Source organism: Solanum dulcamara, chromosome 8, assembly GCF_947179165.1.
Source record: "Solanum dulcamara chromosome 8, daSolDulc1.2, whole genome shotgun sequence".
Classification (NCBI taxonomy): domain Eukaryota; kingdom Viridiplantae; phylum Streptophyta; class Magnoliopsida; order Solanales; family Solanaceae; genus Solanum; species Solanum dulcamara.
Window position 1 is genome coordinate 45,056,961 of NC_077244.1, and position 6,532 is coordinate 45,063,492.

Sequence of the window (6,532 nt, forward strand, 5' to 3'; positions counted from 1 at the left end):
TTGTGAGATCTACACTAATCAAAGGATCCTTCAGTATATTATGAATCAGTAAGATGTTAATTCGAGGAAACAGCATTGTTTTGATCTCTAGAAGGTCTACGATCTGTCTATATTCTCTACTATTTGGGTAAGGTGAATATAGTGGTGGACGCCTTTAGTCAGAAGGCAACGAGTATGGGTAGTCTATCCTTCCTGGTGGAGAGACCCTTGGCTTTGGACATCTAATACTTATCCAACGGGATGATTTGGCTTGATTTTTCTAATTTTAGGCCTGTGCTAGCTTATGTAGGAGTTCAGTCATCTCTATTAGATTAGACTCGCATGCGCCAGTTAGAGGATGAGGACATTGATACTCTTCGAGGTTGGGTTTTAAAAGATGATGCCGGTCAAGTACCTTAGATCCTGATGGGGTATTGAGTTTTGATAGTCTTCTATGTGTTCCAAGAATTAGGGATTTGATCTAGTTGATACTTAGCGAGGCCCATGATTCCAAATACTCTATCCATCCGGGCACTACTAAGCTGTATCGTGACTTGAGGCAGCATTATGATTCATATTTATGGTATGCTTATTTCTATCATTTCAGACCAAGGCTCAGAATTCACATATAGGTTTTGGAGGAATTTTCATGAGGAATTGGTCCCTTGTGTTGACCTTAGCACAACTTTCCATTTGCAAACTGATGGTCAGTTAGAGCACACTATTCATGTTCTTGAGGATATGTTGCAGGCATGTATTCTTGATTTTTGAGGTCAATGGGACCAGCTCTTGTCTTTGGTGGAGTTTGCATACAACAACCACTAGCATTCTAGTATTCAGATGGCCCCATTCGAGGACTTTTATAGTAGGCTTTGTCGCTCTCTGATTGGTTGGTTTGAGTCTTTGGAGCCTAGGTTACGTGGTATAGGCTTGATATAGGAGGCCTTATATCTAGTGAGGGAGATTAAGGATATGCTCAGGACAGCTTAGAGTAGACACTAGAGTTATGCATATCATAGGCATCGGCCATTGAGATTTGTCCTGGGTGACATATTATTCCTTTAAGTATTGCCTATGAAAGGCTTGATGAGATTTGTAAGGAAGGACAAGCTTAGCCCCAAGAATAGTGGCCCTTTTGAGATTTTAAGGACAGTGAGAGATGTTGCCTATGAGTTAGCTTAGTCTCCAACATTCTCAACTATCCATCCGATTTTTCATGTTTTGATTCTGCGGAGGTATGTTACAGATGAGTATCATATGCTCCGGTATGATGTGATTGAGTTGGATAATCGTTTGACCTATTGAGTAGCTAGTTGCCATCTTAGACAAATATGTGAGGTAGCTTCGATTCAAAGCTATCCCTGTGGTTAAGGTCTGTTGAAGGCATCATCCAATTGAGGAGGCTACCTAGGAGGCCGAGCAGGAGATATATTGTCATACCCCAACCTAGACCCTAGGATTTACAGGATGATCGGAATCCCAAAGGCTTCCAATCAAGCCTCTTAGCATACACCTTATTCATAAGGTAACGTAAAGCATAATGAAATAAAGAAGAATAATAATCTCAATCATAGAAGTCTATTAAACAAAGGAAACTCAAGTCCTATGTCCAATAAAAGACTACACCAACTCTATGTCTAAACATGCCTCTATTTAACAAGGTGAGGGCGTAGGATAAGCTCCTAGCTCACCCTAATATGAAGAAAATCAAAAGTAACAACCTTAAGAAATGTTTCATCCTTGATGAATGAGGAATCACCCACACTCTAGAAGTAAAAGTAAGCTCTGCCATGACTAGGATGCGTAGCGTGATCGTCTGTCTCTACATTATGATACAATGTAGGCAAAATATGCATTAGTACATAAAAGGTACTATGTATGTGAGATATGCATGAACAGTAAAATAAAGCATGAGTAATATATACATAAGATGCATGACCAATGTAATGAACGTATAGATAAGAATTAAAAGCATTTGAAATCATATTGAAAGCTTGTGGTCAATGCATCATAAACATCATAGTAAAACTTACATCATTTCATATAACTTGTGTGGGATAAGACCTTTAACTGACATCTAATACCATGCGAGCTATAACATGGAATCCAATTTAAATCCCACATAAAGAAGTGAGAAGATGCTTGTCAAGGTCTATGAGAACATTATGAACATCATAAGCTTTACGTGGATCCAATAGCTAGGCCATAAAGGCAACCTATGGGGGCAATGTAGTTTGGGACTTTAGGTTGCTACTAGGATTCCCTTGGGTAAAAAAACCTTTGGTTATCAGGACAAACCCCATCTAAAAGTCCTCTCGATGGTTAGTCAATATCCCAACGAAATTCATTAAAGATTTAATATGTTTCCAACAACATCATCATGAAAATAATCAGAAAAGTAGCTCATTAACTTAGTGAATCATAAGAATCCATGAGTTTGGTGAGAATTGTCCTTATCACTTCTTTAACATGATTGAGTGAGAATTTTCCTTATCACACCATGATAACTCTTTAACTTTAAGATCATTGAAACATCACCATACTCCTCATAAATCATTTATAGCTCTCAAACGTCATTCATAAATACCTTGTTTGAAAACCTTTGAAATTCATGATCATGATTCTTGGAAATCATCATTGAAAATACGTTTATGCATGGGCACATGAAAAAAGAATTGAAATCATGAAACTAAGATATAACCATGCTTATAATAATCATTGAAACCAAGTAAAAAAGTAATTGAAATAGCCCAATGCAATATCATAAATCTAGGGTTAGAAAATAATTGAAATTGAGGAGAAGTTTGAGGAAAACTTTGGGAATCCATGGGTAAAAGGAACCCATGGATGAAATACCACATACCTTGATGAATTCTATCCCCTAAATTGAAAAGGAGACTTGTGTTCTTGAAACCCTAACTTGACTTGTAGGAGAAGACCTTGAGAAAAGACCCTTGAATGCCTTAGAAAATTTGCAGAATGAATTGGAATAGGGGGGAATTTGAAGAATGGAGTAGTTATAGGCTCTGATTCTTCCCCCTAAGTATCTAGAATCATTGAACCAAAAACGGGAAAAAACAACAATACCCTTCATTAAACCTGGCAATTGAACCCTATTATAGATCCTGTCGTCAACATTCCAACGAGTTGTAGAAGCCTCTAATCTTCTCATATGACTACTTCCTATGATTCTTCATCTTTTCTATGGGTCATAGACCCAACTTGTCCTGCAACTTCTGAAAAATCCTGAAAAACCAGAGTCTCTAAAGTTTCACTACGAGTCCATCTATGCCTCATCATCACTTTTATGAGTCGTAACTTGAATCGTAGACTCACTTCCTCACTTAGTCAAATTTTGAACCTCAGTATTAGTCCTACGAGTCACTCCTATTACTTGTAGAAGTACCTATAATTATTAGGTCAACTCGTAAACTTTTAGTCACTCCATTTCCTTGAGATTTTCTTTCGTTTCAACTTTTCAACTTTCGGGGTCTTACAATATTCCCCCTTGGAAACATTCGTCCTTGAATGAGATTCAACTAGCATAGTAAGGATATGGAAGGAGGACTAGCAACCCAACATGAATGCAATGATATCTCAAAAATGCATAAACTATAAAATTTTCAAACTTAGCATAAAGCATGACTTTAAAATCAACTTCATGAACATGTATGCATATGAATGGCACAAAAAAAGCTGGACCGTAAGAATTTCATCGATTCAGATCATGAGGAAACTAAATATCTTGATTAGAGACAGAAGAAAAAATATAAGGATAATGTGTCATCATGTCGGCCTTGGCCTCCCATGTAGTACCTTCAACTTCTTGGTCCCTCATTAGCACTTTAACTGATGCCACTTCCTTTTTCCTCATCTTTCTTACTTGTAGATCTAAAATCTCAACTGGAACTTCTTCATAGGCCAAACTCTCCTTAAACCACATACTCTCCAAGGGCTCAAAAGACTTAGGATATCTAATGCATTCCTTCAAAAATGAGACATGAAACACTGAATGTACCGATGCCATTTCCGAAGGCAATTTTAGTTCATAATCCACTTTGCCAACATATCGCACTATCTAATAGGGGAAAACATATTGGGGAATAAGCTTCCCTTTCTTACCAAATTGCATCACACCCTTCATAGGTGAAATTTTCAAATAATCCCAATCATGAACTTCAAACTCCAGATCTCTCCCTCTCACCTCGACATAAGACTTTTGCCGACTTTGAGCGGTCTTCAACCTTTCTCTAATAAGCCTAAACTTTTCCATGGACTCATAAACCAACTCAGGTCCTAATAAAATAACATCTCCAACTTCAAACCACCCAATTGGAGATCTAAATCTCCTACCATACAAGGCTTCAAAAGGATCCATTTGAATACTAGAGTTGTAGCTATTGTTGTAGGCAAACTCAATCAATGATAGATCCTCATCCCAATTTCTTTAGAAATCAATTATACATGCCCCCAACATATTTCCCAAATTTTAAATTGTATGCATGACTTGACTATAAATTTGAGGGTGAAAAGCGATACTTGGCTTGAATTTCATACCAAGACCCTTTTGGAATAACTTCCAAAAATATAAAGCGATTTGAGTACCTCGATCTAATATAATGGACAATGGAACACCATGAAGCTTGACCAATTCTTGGATATACAATTTAGCATAATCTTTGGCACTATAAGAAGTCTTAACTAGTAGACAATGTGCGGACTTAGTCATTCGATCCACAACAACCCAAATAGAATCATGTAAACCCGTCACAAAGTCCATATTCACATCTTCCAACTTCCAAGTAGGAATATCGATACCTTGAGCTAAACCTCCCAGTTTTTGATGCTCAACTTTCACTTGTTGACAATTAGGACACTTTGCCAAAAATTCCGCTATGTCCTTCTTCATGCCACTCCTTCAATACACTTCCCTCAAATCATGATACATCTTGGTGGATCCTAGATGAATCAAATACCGAGAATTATGGTCCTCATATAATATTAATTTTCTTAGACCATCAACATTAGGTACACACAACCGAACTTGATAACGAAGCACACCATCTCCCACTTGAGAGAAAGCCGCAACCAACTTCTTCAATTCAACCAACACCAGATCATTATCTTACTTAACTTTAAGATCTGCCACAAGGGATGATTCCAAACCATTCTGAACAAAAACACCACCATCATTAGAATCAACCAAATGAACACCTAAATGGGCCAATCTATGCACATCCTTAACCAACTCTCTCTTACCTTCTTCGACATAGGAAACACTATTCATTAACAACCTACTAAGTGCATCAAAAACCATATTAGCCTTACCTAGATGGTACAACACACTCATATTATAGTCCTTCAATAATTTAAGCCATATCCTTTGTCGAAGGTTCAAGTCCTTTTACTGAAACATATATTTCAAGATCTTATGGTCGGTAAACACATCCACATGGAAACCATAAAGATAGTGTCTTGAAATCTTCAAAGCAAACACAATCTCTGCTAACTCCAAGTCATGATTCAAATAGTTTCTTTCATGTACCTTAAGTTTCCTAGAAGCATAGGCTATCACCTTACCATGTTGCATCAACACACACCAATTTAAATTCTTGAGGCATCACAATACACGATAAAACCATCAGACCCTTCCATTAAAGTAAAAATGGGAGCAGTAGTAAGTCGATCTTTCTTTCAACTTTGGGAAAGTCTTCTCACAAGGTTCCGACCATTAGAATTTCACTTTATTTTGGGTTAACTTGGTCAAAGGCAAAGAAATTAACAAAAAACCTTCTGCGAACCTTCTATAGTAACCGTGTTAACACAAGAAACTCCTAATATCTGAAGGAGACAAAGGTCTATGCTAATTATTAACCTCCTCGATTTTCATAGGATCAACCATAATCCCTTCACTAGACACAATGTGATAAAAAAAGCAAAAATCTCAACAAAAATTCACAATTACTAAACTTTGTAAATATTTGATGATCTCTAAATACTTGCAACACTATCCATAAATGATTGGTATGATCCTCCTCACTTCTAGAGTAAATCAAAATATCATTAATAAATACAATCACGAAAATGTCCAAGTATTGCTTGAACACCCTATTTATCAAGTTCATAAAGGCTGCAGGGGCATTGGTTAGTCCAAAAGACATAACTAGCACTTCAAAATTCCCATACCTTATTTAAAGTGCCGTCTTGGAAATATCAACTTCCTTAGCCTTAATTGGTGATAACTGAAATAAAGATCAATTTTAGAGAAGTAGCTTGCTCGTTGCAATTGCTCAAATAAATCATCTGTGCATTGAATTGGATACATATTCTTTATGATCAATTTATTCAATTACCAGTAGTCGATACACATTCGAAGTGAACCATGCTTCTTTATAACAAATAAAATGAGAGCACCCCATGGAGATATACTTTGTCTAATAAAACTCTTATCCAACAAATCTTTCAATTGATCCTTCAACTCTTTTAGTTCTGCAAGAGCCATTCGGTAAGTGGGAATAGAAATAGGTTGGGTGTTAAGAAGAAGGTCTATGCC